Source organism: Megascapheus bottae, chromosome 16 (assembly GCF_031878675.1).
Source record: "Megascapheus bottae isolate mThoBot1 chromosome 16, mThoBot2.hap1, whole genome shotgun sequence".
NCBI classification, from domain to species: Eukaryota; Metazoa; Chordata; class Mammalia; order Rodentia; family Geomyidae; genus Megascapheus; species Megascapheus bottae.
The window spans coordinates 32,275,167-32,299,864 of record NC_143524.1 but is presented as its reverse complement, the minus strand read 5'-3'; the positions used below and the strand labels follow the sequence as shown (position 1 = coordinate 32,299,864).

General features: G+C 47.8%; 1 protein-coding gene across 1 annotated transcript in view; it reads left to right on the top strand.

The window, feature by feature from the left end:
• The window catches only part of Kcnc1 (potassium voltage-gated channel subfamily C member 1), a 41,826-nt gene that overhangs the window by 2,428 nt on the left and 14,700 nt on the right, over positions 1 to 24,698 (top strand). The window lies entirely within an intron of this gene.

The following is a 24,698-nucleotide window of genomic DNA, read 5'->3' as shown; positions in this document are numbered from 1 at the left end:
GGATGATAGAATACTAGGATTGAGGGGTATGAGGTGGGTGTGTCATCGTCAGCCACTCCTCTTTAGTGACGGCAGATTTTTGCCAGGGAGAAAGGACACCTGACTGTTGACCTTGGTCCTTCAGATGGCCTCTCTGGCTTAGTAACCTCATCTGTAAAATGAGATGGGGGGTCTTGTAGAGTCTGAGAGCTTCTGGATCATCCATTTATGAGCCCAAAGGAAACACTAGTAGCAACCAGCTACCCTGGAAGAAATTCCCCTGGCTTTCCTGTGCCCTGATTCAGAAGCCAGAGGACAGCTGAAGCAGAGAGGGAGGGGCAGAGATGAGGATTTAAAACCCAGTCTCTCCCCCTATCTCACCCATGAGCAAAATATTGACTCTCTCCAGAGGTCTTTTACTGCTCTAGTCTCTACCCTCCTGCCCAGAGCCAGTCTACAGCCAAGGATGGTGGGAGCTGAGGGAGAGGCCAGGGTCTGTAAAACCTAAGGGTTAATGAGGTGTCCAAAGGCAGAGACAGGCTGTCTGGAAGAGTTCAACTAAAACAGAGGAAGGTCTGGGAGAGAGATGGACAGCAGGTTATGCGAGATCTTGTACTTTGATTCCTAGAACAGGTGTATATAGGGTAAGGGGCAGTAGAGAGAGTGGCCTTCCATCTTGCCACTCAAGATCTTTCCCAAGGTCACTCAGAGAGTTAGAGACCAATCAGAACTTGACTCCAGGTCTCTTGGAACCATATGTTCCTCTAAGCTGGCCACTAGTTCCCTGCCTTCCCCAAAGTGGACTAAAACCCTCTGAGGCTACCCCTTCTCTTTCTCTACCCTTCTCTCCCCTCCCCTCTCCTTCTTGACAAAGGCCACCACAGCTAGAGGATTATGCAACCAGAGTGTTGAGCTCTGGGGAGGGGCTGGAGCAGAGGCCTGAGAGGTTGAACCTACACATGCTAGGAGAGAGTTGGTAGGGGGTGGGTTTGGAAAAGGCCTGTGCTAGGGCAGCTGTCTTATTTATTCTGTATGTGACCTTGGCAGCATTTACCTCATCTTAGCCTCAGGAAACAGGAGATAGGCCCAACTTTCTCATGGTATCTCAGCCTCCTAGCTCTTACCTGGACTGGGCCCCTTCATCCTTTTCTTTAAACTCAATTTGAGGGCTCTGATCAGTGACTTTGAGTTTCAGGATAGGAAAGAGTGAATAAGGCATATCCTGGTATCTTCCTTTGCCCATCTCCTGCCTCTGGAATGGGCTTCACTCAGTATATAGAGAGAATGCCCAGTGTGGTTTATGGTCTTGGTGAACAAGACCATTTTGAAAAGCCTTGGGGGGAAAACATTCTTAAATGAATGTTCTTTGAAGAACAGACAGGTAAAAGATTGGCAGCTGAGGATGGGAGTGGGGGGAGAGGGTTCAAATGGGTGTTAGCTCTCCACTCCCTGCCCCCCAGCATATCTACGCCACTTCCTTCCCTAAAAACCCCACAACTTCCAACTCACTTAGGTAACACATGAGAACATAGAGACCCATGAGGGGAGGGAGCTGCCCTGTGTACACAGGCACTACAGGCAGAGCAGGGATTAGAACCCAGGCTCCTGCAGCCTGCCCAGCTGCATTGCGCTGCCTACTGCCTGCTGCCTGCTGGACTGCTGCTCTGCGCAAAGCCCAGCGGCTGCTGGCCCCCCTCCCCCTCCATCTTTGAGCTGCTGCTGCTGTCACCTTTGTTTACTCCTCCTTTCTCCTGGGGTCCCCAAGCCTCCTCAGATCAGTAGTTCAGGATTTGGGATTTCAATTTTTATTCCACATTCTAGACCAGGGTATTGTATAGCTGCAACACAGTCTGCATAGGTGAGAGAATAAAAATATGTGTGAGGTGAGTGAGACGATGCACACATGTGTGTGCCTGTAGGGAGGGGATTGGGGTAGGTGTGTTGGGGCTGTGATTCTGTGAGAGGTCCCTGTGTCAGAGGACTCTGGATGTGAGGGTCCATTTTTGTGTTTTGAGAGGTGCTCTGTGTGTGTGTGTGTGTGTGTGTGTGTGTGTGTGTGTGTGTCTGTCTGTCTGTCTGTCTGTGTGAATGATGCTTTGTAGGCGAGAATGTGTATAAAAGAGACTGCAGTGTGTGAGTGAGCATAACATGTGTGGCAAGTGTGTAACTGTATATGTAAAGCTCTAAGTGTGTATATGTATAAGACTGTGTGCCTGTACTAACTGTGTATGTCAGATGTCCTGTGTGGCAGACTGTGTGTGAGACTGTGTATGAGATTCTGAGGTCTGTGTGACAGTGTGTATTGTGAGAGGCTGTGTGTGTGTGTGTGTGTGTGTGTGTGTGTGTGTGTGTGTGTGTGTGTGTGTGTTGTTTTGAGTGCTTGGATATGAGAGACCCTGTGAGGCCTGGGCATATGACATGCCAGCAAGTCAGATCTTCCCTCAGTGATTAGAGTATGGACAAGTGGTGAGGTCACGTCTCCTTTGTGGTGGCCCTAGAAGGTGGACTGCTTGACCTGGGGGGTTGGGGAGAGGGTGGAGTCCTATCCCCAGTTCTGAAAGGTGATTTTGCTAGCAGGAACAGCTGCCTCCCTATCCTCTCCTGTGCTCCTCAGGACACCAGCTGCAGAGGTGGGGTCAGTGAGGATGAGCCCATTTGTATTCTGGGGTGGGATGAGGTAAGAATGATGATTGTACTGTGTAGTAATGGGCTTCCTAGGGCCATAGAATAAGCAGTGTCACAGAGGTCATTCTGGGCAAGCACTGGGCAAGCAGGAATTGCCCAGGCCAGGGCAAAAGAGGGGCAATCAGTCTTTACATGGGGTGGGGGGAGAGGATGTGCGTGCATGTGCACACACACAAGCACACATACACAGAGTCACAGAAGTGTTGGGAAAGGCCTGGAGCAACTGATTCGAAGTGTTCTTCTCTTTCCTTTGGGGTCTGCAGATCTAAGGCCTTTGGTCTTTGTCTATGATTTACATGTGCTGGGAGCATCTTTGTATGTCACATTAGGAACACTCATGATCTCTAGGTCAGAGTGTCACAAATGCGTGTGAGTGTGTGTGTGTGTGAGTGTGTGTGTAGGCAATTCTGTGTGTATGGTAACATATCCCTCTAGGGTCTCTTGACTGTCCAAATGTCAGAGAAGGACCATGGTTTTCAAGCTGGGAATCCCTTTCTCCATGCACTGTATTGCCCATTTTTCTCCAGTCCCCTTAACTGTGTCTTTCTGTCTTGCTTCCTCCTCTTCCAGACACTCTCTTAGCTCCCCAGGAAGGAAATTCACCTGAAGGAAAAAATGAAGAGCCCAGCTACTGACTTCCATTCCTTCACTGGGTCACTGAGAACACAGAACTCTTAGAGTCCCAGCTTGGCATTAGGAAGACTAGAGGACGGAGCTGTTATCGGGGACCTCCTATACAGCTCAACCCCACTTCAGCCCCCAGGTCAGAGCCCACTTTGAGTCAGGGTAGCACATAAAGAAGATCCTCGAGCAATGGAGAAGGGGCTGGAGGTGTCCCCCTAGCCATAGCAAGGGTTTCCGCAGTGTGTGCCCATTGGGTTAGTGTTCTCCTTCCAATAATCCTCTTGGATTCCTTTCTTTCTTTTCCCCTCCCTCCTTCCCTCCCTCCCTCCCTCCCTCCCTCCCTCCCTCCCTTCCTTCCTTCCTTTTTTGTTGCTGTAGGACTTGAACTCTGGGCCTGGCACTGTCCCTGAGCTCTTCAGCTCAAAACTAATACTCTACCACATGAGTCACAGTGCCCCTTATTTATTTTCTTCCTTCCTTCCTTCCTTCCTTCCTTCCTTCTTTTCTTTTCTTTTCCTTCCTTTCTTTCTTCCTTTCTTTCTTTCTTTCTTTCTTGCCAGTCCTGGGGCTTGAACTCAGCTGAATCCCTGAATTACCTGCCTTCCCCTCCCCCAAGGCTAATGCTCTACCACTTGGCTCCACTCCCAGCTTTTTGGTGGTCAGCTGGAGTTAAGAGTCTCGTGGACTTTCCTACCTTTAAACTATGATCCTCAGATCTCAGCTTCCCGAGTATCCAGGATTATAGGAGTGTGCCAACCACCTTTGCCCAATCCTTTTAAGGAGTTCCTCCTGTCTTTGATGGTACTTCCAAGTCCCCCACCCCACCCCACCCCAGCCCTGCTTCCTAGAAATTAAAATCATAGGCCAAGCATCTTCTCAGAGTTCCTCAGCCTCTTACCTGATGAATAGGTCTAATGATAGGATAGACTACAGAGGTACATGTAGAGTTACAGAGGTACATAGATTGCCACAGGCACACAGCAAATGCTCAGCAGAGGTTTACTGCTGGTCTTTTCCCTCTAGGCTATCTCATGTTTTGCCTCATGGCTATCTTTGTACTCCATCTTCTTCTTCCATGTCTATGTCTCACCCTCCTTCAAGCCATCATTGTCAGAAGCCCACCTCTCCAGCAGCTTCCTTACTGCTTTCCCACCTCTGGCACTTGGCCCCTCCAAGTCCATTTTCTGTTTGGTAACCACAGAGCTTTCTCAAGTCACAGAGCTATCAGATTACTCATTGCTTGTAAAATGCCCCAGCCCATACCATGGCTGCAGTCTTTATTTCCAGGACCCTCCAGCCTGCTTCCAGAGCTCACTGAGCTTCAGCCACAATAGCTAGGTCAATTTCTTAGATGTCCTATTCTCCCACTTCGAGGCCTTGGCCTCTATTATTCTCTCTGGAGTACTCTTTCCTCCTGGCTCATCACTCCTTATCATTTTTCTTCTGTATTGGTACTTGGGCTTGGACCCAGGGCCTGGCTGATGTCCCTTAGCTTTTTTGCTCAAGGCTGTCATTCTGTGACTTGAGCCATTCCTCAACATCTGGCTTTTTGCTGGAGATAAGGGTTTCATGGACTTTTCTTCCTATTCTTTTATGCTGTGAACCTCAGATCTCAGCCACCTGAATAGCTAAGATTATGGGCAAAGATACCAGCACCCAGAACCTCTTATCTTTTACCTTTAATCTTTAATATTCAAAGAGCAGTTCCTCAGTAGTGTCTTTCCTGAATCACACAGGCTGGGTCAGGGTTCCAGACCTGCTTCCTTCCCTTCAGAGTAGCTACCTAATTGTGATAACATATTAACAGCCTTGTTTGATTCATGTTTGTCTTTCCATCAGGCCCCAAACTTCTTACATACTCAATAGAATATGAGCCATTATGACAGATGAGGATGTTGAAGCGTCAGAGGAGTGCTTTGCCTGGGATGACATGTGAACAGGTAGAACTCATATTGCCTAACTCTGGGCTCACTGGAGTCTCTAAAGGCAGGCTGGGGGTGGGGGGTAGAATATGTGCTCAGGAGGCCTAGTATTTCCCAGAAGCTTTGGGATTATTGGCTGGAGTCTCACAGAGAAGTACATGAGTTGTCACAGAAATAGGGAAGGGATCTGGTAGGGGCTCATTCCAGGACCCATTGCCTGTGCCAGGAATTTTGGGCCTCCCACAACAGCTGAATATAGTTCCCTGGCTATTCTGAGCAGTCTCATGACCAGTGTATTCACTCTGGACCAAAAGGTCAGGGCCTTGAGCCACTCCCTCCTGTCACTCTTTGGACCATTCTGGACACAACTCCAGTCCCAGCTTCCCACCCCTGGAGGAGGCTCAGAGGAAAAGAGGGACTAGAGGCTTTGGGGGCAGGTGGATGCCAGACTTTTTAAGAACTACATGTGTGGGACTGATTGCTTTCCTTGTACATATGACTGATGGGGCCAGTGGGTACTCCCAGGCCACCTCCAGTCACTGCTGCTGTGATAAATGCTAACACACACGTCTGCAGTAAGATGGATTTTATTCAGGAGTATCACAAGAGACATGGGCTGCTGTAATGGGGTCTTTATGCTAGGAGAGAGAAGTGGGGCCAGCTCCAAATTCAGAATGGTAAGTGGGCATTTACAGGCAAGAAGCAAGGTGGGAGTCATTGAATAGAAAATTGCTATTAGAAAGCATCAAGGATAAGGGATTCTGGCCAAACCAACCTAACAACAGGATTCTCCGTGGAGCTAGGTCTGATGATCAGACATGGAGATGATCAGATATCAAGGATGGGAGGCTGTGGCTAAACTACTTAAAGTTTCTTTTGCTAAAACTAGAAGTTTTAAACAGGAAGTGCACAGGTGGGCCTCTGAGAAGTTTAAAAGCCTGACAATGTTTGGCCTACCATGTAGGAGAAACAGATACTTTGTCCAAGACCATAGGAGAGTCAATGAGACTCAAAAATCACAGCCCAGGCTCTTGGCCCAGGACCTGACTACTTGTACTTGTTTTGGTCTTCAGTTTTAAAAGAACCCATCGTGTTCTCTTACTACTTTCACTGATTTCCTCCCCTGAGGGAGAACAAGCCAATTCCTGACCTCCCAGGCTGTATGTAGCTGCTTGACACTTCCTCCGGTCAGTCACCCCAGACTTGGCCCAAATCCTTAGTGTCTTCCAGGCATGATTTTGCAGAATGCTTCCTTTCCTGACTTATAATACTCTTATTCATTAAAGTGTTCACTGTGTTTCAGACACTGTCTCATGACATATATTCTCATAAGCCTCCCATGGGATTGATTGCATTATTATCATCATGCCAATATCACAGTGAGGCTTAAAAGAGGTGAAGTAACATGTCCACAGACACCTAGCTCACGAGTGGTCTACCTGACTCAGGGGCTCCATCTGTAAGCACCGCTCAGTGCTGCTGCTTCTAGAGGGTCTAGAGCTGATGGGGCCTGCAGCCTGCTATCATCCTGAGTTTCCATGGCTTCAATTTCCATCCGGTTCCAAATATCAGGCACCCTTTCCCAACAAGGATCGTTAGTAAGTTCTGACGTGGATCATAGGTAAGGACTGGGTCTAGAGGCTCTGAAATTCTTAAGGAAGAGGGCACCCTCACAGGTGCCCCCAAAGCCTCCTACCCCATCAATACAGTTCCAGGCTGAGGGGAAATGGCAGAGGAACTGGAGAGGATGTGAAGTCATCCTTGTGAGAGGATGCATGGAAGGAATGTTGGCTGCTCCTCAGCTCCACATTTGAGGCCTTCTGCTCAGGGGCCCTTGGCCATGTCTCCTGCTGATCCCTTCTGCCAGGTTCCTCTCTGGCCTCCTGGTCTTCAGCTCTCATTTGACATTCTGGGATTTTGTACATCCCTTTCCCCTTCCTTATTTCACTATCTTTTCTGCTATGTGCTGAATAGGTGCTCCATCCCTCAGCTGTCTAGCACTTAGCCTGGCTGCTCCTATCCCCACTGACTTCTTTTAGGATTGAGGGTTCTAAGCTGGCCATTGAATCACCTAGGTTGAAGCTAGAAGCCAGTTGTCCTGGGGTTGGGGACAGTCTCTGATCTTGAGGATTAGAGACTTAGTAGCCTAAGTATTTGAATCCATGAGGCCTCTTACAAAACCCAGGTTGTGGGAATCAAGCAAGTAGACCAGAGGAAGATCTGTTGTCGCACAACTAAACCAACCTGGCTACCTTGGGAAAGGCCTTCAGATGGCAGTTCTCCACTTACAATATACAGAGATTGGTCTACAGAACCACGAGCCTCTTAACTATGAATTCTAAGAGTCCAAAAACTCAGTACTTTAGTATTATGGAGGAGCCAAACAAATCCTTCCTTGTCTCTCCTTCCATATTATGACATAGCTGGGTGAGCTGCAAGGGACCAACACCAAGTGGGTCAGAGCCCTGGGTGAAGGGCTTTGAAAAGGTTCTCTTCTTCATTCAGCCTTCCTCACTTATTCATTCACAGCATCCCTGACAGACTCACCAGGCCTCAGGCAGGCTCAGAAGTACCATGCTCTCTCAACAGCAGCAGCAGCAGGGAGCAGGGAGAGGGCTTGTTAGAAACAAAGTCTCAGGTCCCAGCTCAAATCTCCTGAGTCAGAATCTGCATTCTAACGAGATCTCTGGATGATTCACACATATTTGAGTTGGAGAAGGCTCATGTAGGCCATGGTCTGCAGTGAAGGGAGGCCTTGAGATGCAGGGGGCTGCATGGCTTTTGCAGGGTGTCAGAACTGTGTGGGTAATTGTGATTTTTTTCCTGGTGGCCAGGTAAGTGGCAGGATGATGGAGCCAAAGGATGAGCACCCACCCTCCTCCCCCACATTCCCTTTATGCAGATGTTCAGCCCAAGGCTTTGGGGATCATCCTGGGCTCCTCACTTTCTCTCACATGTCAACAAGTCCTTTTGTCTTCACACTTCTCTGTTTGAAGCCACCATATTCTTTCCTGTAGCATTATTGCTAAGGGTTCTGTTTTCCCCACCTCAGCCCTGCCTCCAGCCCCTTTTCAACAGGACAAGCCAGGGCCACCCCAGTAACCACATAAGTTCTCTGTTCTGCTTCCACTGTGGCTTCTGGTCCTTCCAAGGAAAAATTCAGGTTCTTCCGAGGGCTGGAAGTGTCCATGTAAATGTCCCCTTCCTATTCTCCCTGCTTGTGTCCCACTTGTGTTTGCGGACCTCTTGGTTTCTTTGTGGCCCATAGTCTGCATTTCTGTCTCTGGGCTGCCCTTGCTGGGGCCCCTCTATCCCAGGGCCTTTCAGCAGATATTTACTCACCTGCTTCCAGATCTGTACTCAAGTGTCATCTTCTCAGATTGCACCCTCTGGGCCCACCCCTTTCCTTACCCTGTTTACTTTGTGGCAGTTACTATCATCTAACAGACTGTACATTATATTTGCTTGCTCACCTGCTTGTTCTCTTTTTCTTGCTTGCATGAGATCAGTTGAGCGCTCTCTCTCTCTCTCTCTCTCTCTCTCTCTCTCTCTCTCTCTCTCTCTCTCACACACACACACACACACACACACATACACACATCTGCTATGTTATTCTTGGAACTTAGAGCAGGTCCTGGCACAAGATGGGTGGTGCTAAGTATTTACCAAAGAATGGGTGTGGTACTTCACACTTTGAATCTCAGCACTCAGTAACCAGAGGAAATGGCGAGTTTGAGGCCAACTTGGGCTACCTAATAAGACCCTGCCTCAAAAAAGGACAAATAAAAAGTTATTGAATTAAAAAAAAAGAAATGGTGGGTTAGAGATCAAGGTTAGCTAGACATGGTTGCCTCACATTTCAGTCTGTCTCTGGCTACTGCTACCTTGCTTCACCTAGGACCATAATCCCTTTCTTCCTCATCCTGGCACAGCCATGAAGAGGCCAAGGCAGAGCAGTGCTAGATGCCTCAGTCAGGGGATCCAGTCCTAGTCACTGTAGCCACCCTGGAGCAGAGGAAGATCTTCATACCTTGGTTCACACTGCCTCTGCTTCAGTACTCACAACCAGACTCACAGGACACGACATTAGCATTCAAAACCCAGACATGCAAGTTCCCAAGTCCTGCTTTGCCAACTTAATCCCCAAGTCCAAGTTCACTTGGAATATCTCCTAAAGGTGAGCCAGGTCTCTCTCTCTGTCCCCCCTTCCACTCCCAGAGTCCTTTCCTATCCCCTCTTGTTGTCCTCTTACACATAGTTGTCAGCTGTGTTTGTGGGAAGTTCTAGGTATTAGTCACAGGCTTTCAAAACAGACTCCTCCTCTTGAAGGTCTAGGATGTTTTTTATCCCAAATATCTCATCTTGGAGCCTCAGTCATTTTTCAATTAAAAAAAATAGAAGTCATGTGAAAGGGTATCAATGTATGTGAATTAATGCACCTTCTATCTGGTAAATATCATGTAACCCTTTTATTAATTACAATAAAAAGATATTAAAAATAGAAGTATAGGCTACACACACACACACACACACACACCACACTTCCTATCTACTTGACCTTGGCAATATAACCCTTCCTCTCTTAAGGGCAAGACTCTAGAGCCAGAGGCCTGCATTCGAATCCCAGTTCCACACTTTCTAGCTGTGTGACCTTGGACAAGTTCCTTAACCTGTCTGTGCCTCAAAAGAAGACTATTAATAGCACCTGACTCATAGGGAAGTCGGGAGGATTAAATGTGTTAAGCACTTAGCCCAGAGCCTAGAACATAATAAGTGCTTAATTACTGTGGGTTCCATTATCTTCTTTACACCAGCTGGTGCCCCCAGAAGACCCAAATCCTCACCTGCTCCCCATCTGCTTTTTTCTTTCATGTTTCTTCTAGGGGTTACCTTACCTACACTAGCCTCTGGAGTCCCTTCTTCCTTAGTCTCCTAAGGACTGGCTTTCAGGAATGTCACTCTGGGAGGCAGACCTAGATTCCATCTCCATCCACCACAGCACCCCTCTGTATCCTGGGCAGGTTGCTCCCCTTGTGAGTCTTGTACTCCCCATCTGTTGTAGTGGTCTATTCCAGTGCTTCCTTCCTCTCCAGGTGGAGTAAGATAAGAGAGAGATGACAGAATTTCCACTGGCCCTGTGAGAAGGAGGGAGGAAGGGAAGGTCACTGACATTAAGCTCAGGCTAGAAGCCAACCTCAGGGACCTGAGATGCTGACAAGTGTGCCAGTCTTATGGGATGATAGGATAAGGGCTGTGCTTCTCAGCTCAGTATGTTAGACTGTTAGGACCTGGGGTATGGGCTTAGGGCCTATTGATGCCAGTGAACAGGGCTTATTCAGATGCTGGGCTACCCCGCCAGGCTGACGCCAGGCTGGGTGGAGACGGGCTAATATTAGCAGGGGCAGCCCTGGACAGCTGAGCTTAGGGGGCTTCAGGAGCCAGCCTCACTGTGCCCAGACTTTGAGGCTACTTGGGCCTGAGCCACAGAAGCCAAAGGAAGCATTGTCCAGCTTGTACTAGGCCTTAGATGCCCCTTCCACCTTGGCCCTTCCCAGACTGTCCCCTCTCAGCCTGCCAGCCTTGCTCCTGTCTGTCTCATGGCCTATGGCAGTTCCACTGTCCCTGTCCTTCTCATTGCTGTACAGGGAGGGATCTTTTTCCCACACCCTCGTCTACACATAGAATCTGCTCACCTGCTTGCCTGAGTTGCATTAGCATACATGCACTCATGAGTTCAGCCAGCAGATATCAACATAGGCCTGTCATGGCAAGCACTGCTTTGACAGCTGAGTATAGGACCAAGAAAAACCCCAGAAACTATGCTCTCGAATTAAGTCCTTCCTTTACAGTGTAGAGAAAAATGGAAAGAAAAAGTAGTTGCACCAGGATGTGTGTGTCTGGGATGCAGAGCAGTGTTAACTCCTATGGCGGGGAAGAAAGGGTGGGAAGGAGTCATGTGACATCTGGCAACAGAGAAGAGGAGAGATGCAAAAAGCCTGAACAGGTAGGTGGCTTGGTTCAAGGCTCAGTGAGGAAGCATGTTCATGCCAGGTTCAGGGAGTTGGAGGACAGTGATAGGTCACAAAGGATAGCATTGGGCTCTTGATGGTAGGTACTACTGCAGGTCTATTCCTCAGTCTTCTTAAGCTGGCCAGCCCAGAGGACTGTATGATTATACACACATTGCCCTCTGCTGCCTCCTACTGACCACAGGGGCACAGGCTGGTCCTCTATGGAGAGATCTCATACCTCACTGTAAGGGTAACCTCTATCTTCTCTCTGAAGGCCAGCTGTGCTTATTTGGGGCCACATAGAGATGCCACCAGGCTGGGAGAGGGCTATGCAAACCATTCTCTGAGCTAGGTGCAAGACCCTGGCAAAGACTGTTTCAGTTCTTCCTATCTTTAACAGTGTTCCTCTACTCCCTACTACAGGTGTGCTGAGAGGAGATACTTAGTAGAGAAATGACTGAACTGGCCACGTCGGGGCCAAATTGCCCAGGCCCAAACCTGATCTTTGACTGTGTGACCTCTGTACTCCTCAGCTTCCTCAGCTTCCGAGTCACCCAGGTCAAAGGGCTGTTGTGGGAATCCAATGAAATAAGCCATAGAGAGCTCTTCAGCTCAGTCCACAGGGCACACAAGTATGCACGTTATATGTTATGGTCACTCTTGCTAGTTTTTTTCAGATAAGGCTCCTTTCTAGGACATAATGCATTAAATACTGATCTTGCCAATCCTGGGAGGAGAATATGAACTGACAAACAAGCATTGTTATTGGGTAGACTTCTCTAGGGCCCCAGGTCTGCCTGGTGGTTCGCTGGGGATGTCCAGGTTGGTAGAGCAGGCTACCTTGGGTGTTGTCACCAGAACAGGATTATGAATGTACTCTAGGGCCAATAGTAAGAGATTAATTTTTTATGTTCAACCTCAGGGATTCTCTGAGCAGCTGTAAGGAACATAATCACCCGCTGGGCTACCTGGAGCTAGACAGAGCCCCGGAGTGAGGGCCACAGCTGGGCTCTTGTGAAGCCATGTGCAGTCATCTGCTAAGGCTGGGCCCTGAGCAGTTGCCATGGGTGATCCTCATTTGGCCCTTGACCAGCTGACTTACCTGGTACACATCTCTTATGTCTTTTGTCCTCCATTTTCCTGGTTCTAAAAAGAATATGATGGTGCCACAACCTCTTGAGATGCTTTGTGAAGGAGAAAATACTATTCTAAGGAGGATTGTGTACAGCAGGGAGACCTCAAGGGCAGGGAATGTGAGAAGAGAGCAGTGCAGAGGAGAGCATGGACCTTTGGACCTGGCAAGGACTAGGTTTTGGACTTTCTTTACTTTCTTCTTTCTTTCTTTCTTTCTTTCTTTCTTTCTTTCTTTCTTTCTTTCTTTCTTTTTTCTTCCCTTTTTTGTCAGACCTGGGGTTTGAACACAGGGCCTAGGCTTGTCTCTGAGCTTTTTTTTTTTTTTTTTTGCTGAAGGCTAGCACTCTGCCACTTGAGTGGAGCCTCAGCACCACTTCTGGCTTTTTCTGTGTATGTGGTACTGAGAAATTGAACCCAGGGCTTCATGCATGCTAGGCAAGCATGATACCACCATGGCCTGAGCCCCAGTTTCTTTACATGCAATGTAGAAATGACAGTTTTGACTCCGTGGTGTGATGAATCTCACATTGGTCAAAACCCTCATCTGAGCCCAGTGCTTGACACCTAGGAGCCATTTACTGAGTAGAGGATTTGGTAGCTTAGGGAATCCCTCTCACTTCAGCTTTGGAGTCAGATTCCCTAAGGAATAATAAGATGCTGGCTGAGCCACAGAAATGTGGAGGAAGGCTGTGGAAGCCTCATCTAGTGGCCCCACAGCCTCAGGGCCATGAACCACTGTCACTAATGATATATTTAGCAGCACAAAGGTCAGAAGTGCTAGGCACTGGCTTCCCTTCTCTGCGACAGGAATTGTGTCTCCTGAGGCCTGGCTGTCACCAGGCAATCTTTTTTTCTTGTCTGGCAGTCTGGGGATTTGAGTGCAAGCCTCCAAGTTAGGAATCATGAGGGTTAGCTGTGGCTTGCAGAGGCTTGGCATATCCACAACCCTTTCCAAAGCTGTTGGGCCATCCTTGGAAATCCCACCTATCCTCCTTTTGCAGACTGTTCACTCTTGACTTACAGCTTCTCCTAGCATACTCTAGCTCCCTACCTGCCTTTGTTTACACTGCTTACTGGACCAGGAATGTCCTCTTTCTCCTCTGTATACCTGAAATGAAGCATCATTGGATGCCAACATTCCTGGTCTCTCCTTCGTAGAACTTTTTCCTGTCTACCACCTCCAGAGAAACTGACTCTGTCCGTTGTGTTTCCAGAGACTTTTGCTCTCTAACATTAGACCCTTAATCTACTCACCCACTGAAGCTGGATGTTTCTTGGCGTCAGCCATATATAACCTCCAAAATGGAATTGTCTGAGCCTAATACAGGCTTCATCCCAACAACTTTATGAGGTGGAAGGTTTAGATGGTATGGCCATTCTGCAAGTGAAGGAAAAAGTGGTCCAGAGAAATTAGTATATTTTTATAAGACCATTCTATTAGAAAGTAGGAAATGAAGGGTTAGATCCGAGGTCTTATATTGCCAATGAAGATGGTAAACTGGAGCCATGTCAGTGTTCCTTTGTGTTCTAGAATGCAGATTTTCTGTGGGTGAGAATGACATAGTTGGATGGATAGATGACTGATGGGCAAGTGCACTAAAGAATGAATGAAGAGTTGAGGGGGCACAGGGATGAGGTAGAGTGACAGAAAGAATGAGTCTGATCAAAGGATATTATATGCATATATAGACATGTCAAAATAAAATCCCTTTGCACAGTTAATTGATGCTAATAAAATGGGGGAAAAGAAAGAAAAGTGAATAAATGAGTGCATGTGGATGAGTTGATGGATAGAAGAATATATGGGTGGATAGATGGATGGATGGATGGATGGGTATACTGCTAGGTGGGTAACTGAATGGATGAGTAAACAAATGGATGGATGAGGGGATGGATGGATGGATGGGTGGATGGATGGATGGATAGATGGATGGATGGAAACATTTTTGTCTTTCTTTTTCTTGTTTTTCTTTCTTTTTTTTGTCAGTCATGGGACTTAAATTCTGGGCATGGGCACCATCCCTGAGCTCTTCAGCTCAAGGCCAGTGCTCTAACACGCTGAGCCACAGAGCCACTTCTAGTTTTCTGGTGGTTAATTGAAGATTAGAGTCTCACAGACATTTTGCCTTGGCTGGCTTTGAACCTCAGTCCTCAAATCTCAGCCTCCTGAGTGGCTAAGATTAGAGGCTTGAGCCACCAGCACCGAGCTAGAAGGAAATATTTCTATTGCTTGTCTTTGAAGCTGGAGAGGAAGTCCTGACTCACGTTACATGAAAATATCCTAGAGGAAAGGGCTTGAAAGAGGACTTCAGGGAGGTAGGCAGGGTAGGATACAAGTAGGAATGCCAAATACAGTGGTTGGCTCATGGTGGAATGGCACTTTGGGAACTGGAGGCAGAATCTGATCTGAAGTCCTAGCCTACTCTCAGTGGTGAGAGGTCAGATCAAAGAGAAGAAACCAGGACCAGATTGGAGAGAAGTTTTCAAGCTGGTCTGGGGTTTCCACACAAACCTCTTCTTGCAGCCACTGGAAGGTAATGAGTATGGCACCGGTCTCTGCACTCCAGACTAATGTGCCACATGCCTGTGATTTTGCCCTCTTTGCCCTCTTTCCCTCCCTCCCCATTTCCTCCCCCCTCCCTTCTTCCCCCTCTTCTCCCTCCCCCCCCCCTCTCTTTCTCTCTCTCTCCCTGTCCTGTGGCATGAACTCTGGGCCTGGGCATTGTCCCTGAGCTCTTCAGCTCAAGGCTACTGCCCTACCCCTTGATCCACAGCACCACTCCTGTTTTCTGGTGGTTGATTGGAGATAAGAGTCTCACAGACTTTAGTGGCCTGGCTGCCTTTGAACTATAAGCAGATCTCAGCCTCCTGAGTAGCTAGGATTACAGGTGTGTGCCACTGTGCCCGGTTGAGTTTGATGGGCAGAAGTCACTTTTCCCTATCAGATCCCCAGCCTCAGTAGCCAAACAAGGGTGTATCAAGGTGGCAGTGTAGCTTCACTGACAGGAGATAGCACCAAGGTGCTCTGGAAGACCAAGGCTTAAGTCTCATCGCCTAGCAAGGGCAGTGAAGGGAGCATGGGCATGGGAGGCCAATAGCTGATGTTGGCAGGACCTAGATGAAGGTTTCTATATTGCAGGCGTGAAGCATATTCTTCCAGTTTGAGTAAAGCTCTCCATTTGCATAAAGCATAGCACTGTGAGTGCCAGCCTTCCCATCTCCCAAAGCCTTGCTCTAGCATTTCCCAGCACCAAGCTGCACACCCCCCCCCCCCACACACACACACATGCACTGGCCCCAGCAATCTCCCTGGGAAACCAGGTCCCAATGAGTGCCTGGTGTGCAGCTAACTGCTCATTACAGTCACGGCTGCAGCTAAGTATAGCTCCAGCACACACAAGACCAAGACAACAAGGGAAAGCCTTTCCATAAAAAAAAAAAGCCCCACATGCAGATACATAGACATCTGCATACACATGCTTCTCACGCTCATGCACTACAATGACCTTACACACTTAGATACATACACCAGCACAAAGCATCCTCTTCCCTTTATTCATTCATTTATTCATTCCTTAAGTTGGGGTTATTTCGAAGGGGGGGATGGTAGAAGTGTGGAAAACAACATGTGTTCTGGAACTGACAAAACTGGATTTTAAATTCAAACTGCATCATTTTCCTGGTTGTATAACTATGGGCAATTTGCTTAACCTCTGTGAGCCTCTCTTTCTTGGTAAAATTGAGCTGATCACAGTGTGGTCTTTGGAGTTAGTGTCAGGCTGAATGAGATGGGGCACTTTACGTTGCTCATATGGGTCTTGCCTAGCTAAGGGCCAGTCCACAGTAGGTGTTTTCACATCTACCTACTATGTGCTCAGCTCTGTGCTAGAAGTCTTATTTAAAGCTGTTATTTATGAGATGATTGTAAAAAGCAGTACCTGGTACATAATAGACTCTCAGTAAATATTTTGTGACTGAATGAATGAATGTAAGTTAAATCAGTGGGTGACTGGATATCCTTGGGTCTTTCTTTCTTCAAGAGAAATCCACTCACTCTTGACTGTTTCAGCCCAGTCAGCAGTCTGTGGCTGGAGTACAGCTTACCACCTTGAACCAGCTCTATGAACTGGTCAAGCTCCAGCTCATGGCCTACAGATGGCTAGATGCTAGACCATGAACCAGAGCCCACTCCGTCCATAGCCATGTCCTAGCTTGGGCAGACATAGGAATCTACAGCTTTAGTCCAAGCCCTCTCTGGATTGTCTGGTAGCCTGAGCCCTCAGGCCTGGCATAATGCAGGTTTCTATTGCCTGGCAAAGGGAGCTGGGTCCAGTCTAGTTACAAAACAAGCTTCAGTATTTGGAGGCCTTGTTCCCAACCTTTGAATAAACCGACTGCTAAAACTGCTCAGGCCTTCTCCTCCCATCACACCTCCTCAAAAAGAAAGTGACATTTCCTGGTGCTTTTTAAAGCCCAGACAGGCCGAGCCAGGTCTGGGTGTGGGGTGGCAAGGGAGTGCGGGGCACTGGAAGTCACACAGCTTGAGTTGCTCCTCACCTTGAGTGATCTCAAGACTGGGAATAGACATGGTCTCATCCTCACACCATGCGTCCCAGATTCTACCTCTGATGCTCAGAGTCAAGATTTTCGCACTCCAGCATCCATATCTGGGTTTTAAATTCCATACTCCAGTGCCAATGATGGCCCCATAGACGGGGCTCAGGTAGTTGGACTTAACATGAGCACCTTCAGCTGGCCAAACTTTGGGAAGGGAAAGATGTATCTGCCTCCTTACAAGAAATAAATCCTTACTGCATTACTCAGATCTTGGCTCCCTGATTGTTCCTATTGTCAACTGAACGTAACTGTACCTGCTGCCAGTGTAGACATGGTCTGCTGTTAAAAAGTACTCCCAATTGCCAGAATAGACTTGGTTTGTTTTTTACCACTACCTATGATCAGTACAATGGATAATCTCTGTGGAGACTGAGCATGCCTGTTGCTGATGAGAGCAGAGCTGAATTAGAGGTGGTGTCTGGGGCCAGTTTTAGTTACAGATTTGTGGCTAGAGATGTTGCTTTTGCCAGTTTAGATGTGTATGCTGTTAGTGTGAACCATGCCAGTTTATGTACATCTTAATCCAAGGACTGAGTATATTGTCAGTGTAGTCACAGATGTGGTAATGCTAGGCTGGCAATTACACAGTTGCTTGTGTCATCAAGGGAGAGGGTGCACCAGTGGCTTGTTTCCCAGAGGCTCCTGGGAGAAACCATATACCTATTATGCAGATGGGACTGAGCATGCAAACCATGACCTTCACACAAATGATAGACTATGGTCAGGCTTAGCTGTGTTCTGGAGAATAGGCCTCCCTTGTTATATTTATTAGGGACTTGGCTGGAATTTTAGACAGAGCCAGACCAGATTCCTGGTGTCAGCCTTTAGAGACCTTGTATTTTCACGAAAATTAAATAAATCAAGTAGTATGAACTGCTAGCACTCTACCAACTAGACTCCTAAAATAGCTATTACCACAGGTAAGTGACACCTCAATAAAGCTGGGGAGAGTTAATATGTCAGAAGATGGTGCATGCTGTGGGAGTATGTAGACTGAGATCAGATCAAGTAACTGGGGTCTAGATCATTAGACAAAGATCACCTCTCCTTGTCTTGGCCTGAGTCTGCTGGTTGAGATTTGAAGCAGAGTGGTCACAGTAGGGCTTCGTGTGATGGTGGAGGAACCTGTTATGGGAATGCTAGAGAAAGAATGTTGTAGGCAGGGGAACTACAAGGTCCCTATAGCAGGCAAAATATTTGAGGAGCACACGTGAGGATGCAGGTGAAGCTGGAGAAAACAAGGAGGGTGGTGGTAGGGGAGGTAGGCTCAGGAGTAATGGAGGCCCAGACGAGACGTGCAGAACAACATGAGGACCTTAGATTCTCTTAAAAAAAATGAAGCCCTGCAGGGTTTTGAGAAGACAAGCAATACCTCTCTCTCACTTTGTCTCTCTCTCTGTGTCTCTGTCTCTGTCTTTCTCTGTCTCTCTCTCTCTCTGTCTCTGTGTGTGTGTGTGTGTGTGTGTGTGTGGATTTTTTTCTGGCTGCTGTGTTGACTGTAGTCCTAGATCTCCAGGAATGTTGGAAACCAGATGAGTTCAAAGATCATAACCGCAGCCTGGTGGGTGAAGGATGATGACAAGGACATGAGCTGTGGCAGTGGGGATGAATAGAGTCTGGATTTAGTTTCAAGCAGATCCACCAGGATTTCCTTACAGATTAAACACGAGGTGTGACAGAAAGAGAGGTGTCGAGGATGACTGTAAGGTTTTTGGCAAGCATGTCCTGGGAGGATACAGCTGCTATCTCATGAGATGGAGAAGTCAGCAGGGGTGGAAGGGTGTCCAGGAGTTCAGCCAACATACTGAGTTTTTGCAAGTTAGTAGAACTCCATCTGGATGCCCAGGAGGAGAGACCTGAGTTCTGGTCAAGAGCTGGACTCTTGAGGAGTGTGCTGAGTAATGATGAAACAGAATCAGTCACTGAAGACTCCCTCAGTGAGCGTAGATGGAGAAGAGGAGCCAGAAGGACACTCTGGGTATTGTGATAGAGAGAGGCTGAGAACTGAGGCTGGCAAAGGACTAAGGGGAAGGAATAGCCAGTAAGGTAGGAAGGAAACGAAGAGTCTGGAAGATGTAACAGGACAGAGTGATTAGTGATACCAGATGCAAGGGATGGTTCAGGAACACAAGGATGGAGAGCTGTTCCCTTTCTCTCTGGTATTTCACTAGTTGATTTCTTACCCAGCCTTCCAACTCTACCAAGTTGTCATTTCATCTTGGTTGCTATGCTAGCCCCAAAGCTTGGAGCACTTGTTACCACATACAGGTATATATTTGCTCGCTTGGCTGCTCAGTCTTCCTACCATAGACAGTATCTGGTTTTACTCATTCTCTGCACAGGCCTGGGACAAAGCATGAATAGTTGTTGGAAGGACAGCAGATAGTCATGTGTGTTTCCTCCCAGTTATGTCTGTTGCCCTCCCTGATCCCATTAAGACCATCTTGTATTCCCCTCCCCAGACACATTCACGGATATACACACTGGTAGCATGTCTATTGAGAGTCAAGATCCCTTATGGTGTAAATACATAAATGGGTACTGGGAGGAAAGCTCCCAGAAGGTTTCAAGTAGTCTCTATTCCTAGATTCTCCATAGAGCTCACAGTCTGTTTTCTCACCTACCAAATGGACTCTATAAAGACTGTCCTGTTGGTGACGTGTGTGTGTGTGTGTGTGTGTGTGTGTGTGTGTGTGTGTGTGTTTCAATATGTGAAGATGTGTTGTAAACAGAAGAAGGCTGTGCCACTGTCACCCTAAAGCTAAACACTGCTCTGACCTGGGTAGCTATAAGGACTCCAAAAGGCAGCAGACCCTGGGTGCTTAATGTAAGCAGGCCTAAAGCAAGGTGGTGGGGGGCATGAAGGAAGTTCAGCCTGCCAGAAGGGCTGCTTGGGGAGGGGGTTTCTGGAAACACCTACAGGTGTTCAGTAGTATTGTAATGGGGAGCAAGAGGAGCAGTATGTTCTGGTGACCCCAAAGAGTAGAACTGGGAGAACAGGGCAGAGGTCAACTTCAACAAGAAATAAACACATGTTTCTCAAATCTGTCTGAAGACAGGATGAGTGGCCTGACTGGCACCTCACCAGTGGTGACTAACAGAGATCTCTGTCTTCGGTCACCACAGAGAGACTCATGAACGTCTCCTAGGAGCGGTCATTCTGTCCTATTTCGGCCTCCTTCTTCCTAATCCAGAGTCTCATTCATGTAGTTCTTAATATGTGACTTTCTCAAGAAAGAATGTAAGACAGCTACAATAAATCCCTTAAAAAGAAAAGCAAAAAGGGAAAGAAAGAAGAGTATATTGAAAAGAAGTAGTTAGGCCCCCAAACCCAGGTAAGGGATTATTGTAGAATTGGGCAGAAAATTTAGCTGAGTTCCCTGGTAGTATACAAGAAGAAATGAGAAGGGCAGGATGCTCCATTAGTCACTGACAGAAAACAGAGAAACAGGTTTTTCCTGATATCCAAGAGGGATGTTCCATGTGGAATTTTGGTACATTCCTGAGTCTGCGGTGCTACTGAAGATGTGAGAAGAGATCCACTGTTGTCTCTGACTCTACTGCCTTCTGTCTAGGAGATTGACCTCTGGAGCTAGCAGGATGTTGACTTCTAATAAGAATTTCCGGGCCTGAGGAACTTTTAAGGGGCACCCTGAGACCATGCAGCCCCATTTACCTTAAGACCCTTGTACTCTTTGTGCCTGCCAGTGGCTGACACACCTTGAAGTGACCAGCTGTCTCATGTAGTGTGTTGCTCTGTGTGACTGTTTGCAGGGGCTTATAGGAGGCAGTGAAGCATAGGGCTGTGGGGCAGGGTGGGGCTGACCCACCACTGAGAACTCTGAGACCTGGCTTCAGGCTCTTCCTCTGAATGGTGGGCTTCATCAGGCTGGTAGAGGCCTAAAATGAGCCAGTGTAGAGAAAGCACTGGAAACAGGGTTTGTTCGAGACCCATGAGTCTATTGTCTTTCATCTTGTTACCACAGTTGGGCCAGAAGTCATCAGGCAGCTATGGTTGGGCTCTCATGTATACTGTGACCTTGAATGTCCTTTCCTTTTCTGCCTGGTGTCCTTTCAGCCCTAAGGCAGGGGCAGTTTGGAAACTGTAACTATGAGGATTCAGATCTTCATCCCCATGAGGACATGTTTCTTGTAAGCTGTGATGGTAGGTCTTAGACAGGCCTAATCTCACCTACAGAACAAAAGCCACATGAGGGCAGTGCCATCAGCTCTCACAAGGCTGTCACCTGCTCCTGCTTTGTTGTCAACAGACAAGTGCAGCAAGAGCAGAACAAATTGGGCAAAAACTGGAACCCATCACTCTCTTTAGCTAATGCAGGGATTTCTCTCTCCCTCCTCACTGCCTGTCCCCGAGCAATTTGGGAAAAACCAAAGCCAATATGCTGTGATAAAATCTCTGTAGAGGAAAACATAACCAGACTCCTACGATGCCAGTGGGCAGGGAACTGGCAGTCTTGGGGACTCCTGCCTTAGGATTCTTCCTTGTATCAGAGAAAGCTCTAGGCACCTATATGTTTCCTCCATACCTCTCAAATACACCATACTTCCTGATGGGTGGTACTGTTGTCATATTCATAAGAGATGGGACTGAGTCTCTAAGAGCCTAGTAACCTGCAGTCAGACTAAGTGGCCAAGCCAGTATTGGAACTCCAGTTCTAGGCCAGGTCTAGGCCATTGCTGTCTGATGCTGCCTGTTCCCCAGGATCTCACAGGACTCGTGTGTCAGAGCCTCCTGGCGCTTGAGTCTGTCCTGGCTTCTTGGATCCGAAGTACCAGTATGGACCTGGTCTCAAGGTGGGGCAGGGACTCTGCTTGTGTACCCACTTGTTCCTTACTCTCCCCCACTGTGTCATTTGATGTCATCATCATTGCCACCCAGGTGGCAGAGAATGAAGGCTAAGAAAGAAGTGGGGATTTATGCAAAGTCACCCAAGTTGAGCTAGGGCTAAAGCTCAGGTTTGTTTGACTTTAAGGTCCTGTTATTTTAACACAACTGCTAGATAGAAGGACCTGAGCTGCTTTTGGTCTGGGATCTAGAAGGGAAACAACATCTGGAATACAAAAGGCCTTCAAGGAAGCAAAAAGTTGGCTAGGCAAAAGCTTAAAGGCCATGGTAACAGATTCCATGCCAGAGCACAGTGTGATATTTCACGAGAATGTGGTCCCCATTAGCAAGGCATCCTAAGTGTGCATGTATGCACACACTTCGTCTCCTACACACGTGCATATGCACCATAGACTACAGTTGGCCCTGTATATGCACACCTAGGTACTCACAGCACATATACAGAGCTTCCCCCTTGCAGAACATGCATGACCCATACACACACTCGTGCATGCATATACATCATGTATAGTCCTGTATGCATACTACATGCTCACATACACACCGTAGACCAAACCTCATATTTACGTACCTGCACACAAATGCCACAAACCACAAGTCTGTGGGCATTCATGTACACACATGCACAGCCCCATACACATACCCCATAAGCCAACATGTCCTCATACATATACAGTCATGCATAAACATACCACCTCATAATAGCCAACACACACACACACACACACACACACACACACACACACACACACACACACAATAAGCCATACTTGTTCCATCTGTGGTCCTATCCCTCCGTCACCAAACGTGCTCCTCCAAGGCATGCTGTCTTGCAGATGCACACAATCCTAGCTCACAGCACCATGAAGCATTGTGGATCTCCTCCCTCCCACTGCTCCCTGGCTGCACGATGGAGGCAGTAGATAGACTCCCAAAAGGAACCGTACCTACAAGATCCCCAGCCCCTCTCCTGTCCCAGCAGCCTGGTCTGCTCAGCACACTGTGGGTATGCCCAGCCCAAGAAAGTCCAGACAAGTCTAATTCAGTTTCCAAATCCAACTCAACTGACAATTTATTTAGGACAATTGGCCCTTCTGTCTGCTCTGCATCATTCACTCCACATGGATTAACTCACAAGCTGCACACCCCCGCTGGGCAGATTTAATTAGGCAGAAAAACTGACCTGCAGCCTCTGGGGACCTGGGACCTGGATGTGAGCCAGGACTCCCCTGATCAGCCATCATATGTCCCAACTACCTGCCTCAGAATGCTCAGACAGGATCAAGTCCAACCCTCAGGTGCCCCATGAGGAAACTGAAGCCCAGAGAGGAGATGTGACTTGTGAAGGTCACACAGTTGAGTGAGCTGTCAGACCAGACCTCCGGTCCATGTTTCAACCAGCACCTTCTTCCTAAAATGCCAACCTGCAAGAACACAGAGCCCCGCTGAGAACCCCTGAGCAGCCCTGAAAGGCAAGCACACTTTCTTGAGATGACTGGGGCATAAATAATTCATAAGTGAAAGTCATAGCTCATATTGGTCATTTTAATAAGATAGTAAATTGTCTATTTGATTTATGGTTTCAGGGGTGGGGTTACAATAAAAATAACTTGGTGGTTTATAAAACATATTCTTAAGTCAACAGATCGTTAGTAGGTTTGTCTGACTTAACAGCCAACAACTTCACCAGGCTGGTTACCATAGAAATGGGATGCCTTGCTCTGTTGCCATGGCGACCACTTTCTAGAACACAATTGGTGGGTCTCTTGCAGTTTGTGATTTAGTCCTGGAAAAAAAAAATAATAAAAGGAGTCAGAAACTATGAGCTCCCTTTGTGCCTTGTCAGACTAGCAGCCCAGAAGGGACTGGTTATACAGTTGCTCTGGCCTGGGTGTGGTGGGACTCAGCAGGACAAACAAGTGACAGGATATCAGGAAGCCAATAGATGATGAGCAGGGTCTAGAGGCAGGAAATCGGGATCTTGCATCACCTAGATGGCAGACAAGATGTCAGAAAAAGCTGGGAGGCAAAGGCAAAGTAGGCCGGAGCTGTCTCTGCTATGGGAGAAAAGCTGTAGGAAAAGCATCGCCTGGGGTCAGGTAGTTAATAGGCAGGTGGGGAGCTGTCACCAACAGAGGGGCTTGCTAAGTAGCAGTGCTTGGGATGTATGGGTGTCCACAGTAGATTTGCTCTATTTATCACCACTGTATCATTGATGTACTCTGAGTATATACATGAGTTGTTTATGCATGTGTGTGTGCCTTTCTCCTCCATATCTGAGTGTGTGTGCTCAGTGTGTGGTGTTGTGTCCCAGCAAACTCTATCTTCGTTCTTTGTGATCTCTGTATGTGCAGGCACCATGCTGTAGTGTGTAATCCTGAGCATTATTTCTGTGCTTAGGTCCTAGGTGATGTGTGTACTCTGGTATATACTCGGGGTGTCTGATAACTGGAAAGCAGGCAGCTCATGTAGGCTGCAGCCTGGTACCTTTGCTCTGGAGGTGATGAGCCAGCATGGTGGGAGAGACTGTCCCCAGGCTTCCCTCTCTGCTGGGAGTCAGCTGATCCTAGGAACTCCCATTCCCATGTCCATTCTTTCTCTATGAGCTGATTCAGGTGAGGTTTTGTTCCTTTGTGGGTCACCAAGGAAATAGGTGGCCTGGCACACTGAACCACAGATTCTTTCCATGGGGCTGTTTCCATCCCCGGCACTAGCAAGACTGGGCACCAAGGCCTAAGAATGACTCGAGTGCTGGATTGCGCTTGTGGCTCCAGATGCCGCTCCTCCAGCATAGCATAGGGGTTCTGCACTGTGGGCACCAAGCTCCAAGGTAAGGCATCCAGACACAGTCTGGGTGGC